A 921-nucleotide genomic window follows, 5' to 3' on the forward strand; every position below is an offset into this window, starting at 1 on the left:
CCCAGTGCGTAACTGGTACTTATTTAATCGACCCTGAAAGGATGAAAGGCTAAGTCGACCTCGCCAGAATTTGAACTCAGAACGTAAAGACAGACAAAATACCACTAAGCATTTTGCCCGGCATGCTACTAATGTTTCAGCCAGCTTGCCGCCTTTGGTTCCTTTCAGTTTCTGTCTACCAAATCCACTCACAAGGTTTTGGTTGGCCCGAGGTTATAGAAGAAGACACTTACTCAAGGTGTCCTGCAGTGATACTGAACCTGGAACCATGTGGTTGGGAGGCAAACTTCTTACCACACCGCCACACCTGGACTTATATCTATACTTTAATTGATTTTTTTTTTTTTTCAGTTATTTGATACTAATAAAACTCTACATGATAGCCATTTACCTCTAAGCAAGGTGCAGAACCCCATCTTGCATCAGTTTGTTAACCGCTCCTACTTTAGAACTAAGTGGTTTGCAAAAGAAAGGATGAGTGTTGCATGCAAGCAACACTGTATCTCTGTGGTTAAGAAGTTTGCTTTGCAGCCATGCAACTCTGGATCTGATCTGAGTGTGTCTTATTGAGTCATCCATTGATTGATCAATATTCTGTGAGCGAAATTTTGTAGGAGGAACCTACGTAGATATTCGTTGTGCAGATGAAAGGCAAAGTCGACCTTGGCACAATCTGAATTCAGATGATACAACCAAAAGAAATGCCACTAACCATTTTGCCTAGTTTACTCATGATTCTGCCAGCTTGCTGCTTTAATAATGGTTCCAGATTTTTTCCACAGGGGCAGCAATTTTCGAGGAGGGGATGAGTTGATTATATTGAGCCCATTGTTTCGCTGGTACTTAATTTATTGACCCCCCCCCCCCCGACTACAGGTATCTTTGCCACTATCACCTGTATGATTGATACCCTCTACTGTA

Source organism: Octopus bimaculoides, chromosome 25, assembly GCF_001194135.2.
Source record: "Octopus bimaculoides isolate UCB-OBI-ISO-001 chromosome 25, ASM119413v2, whole genome shotgun sequence".
Taxonomy (NCBI): Eukaryota; Metazoa; Mollusca; class Cephalopoda; order Octopoda; family Octopodidae; genus Octopus; species Octopus bimaculoides.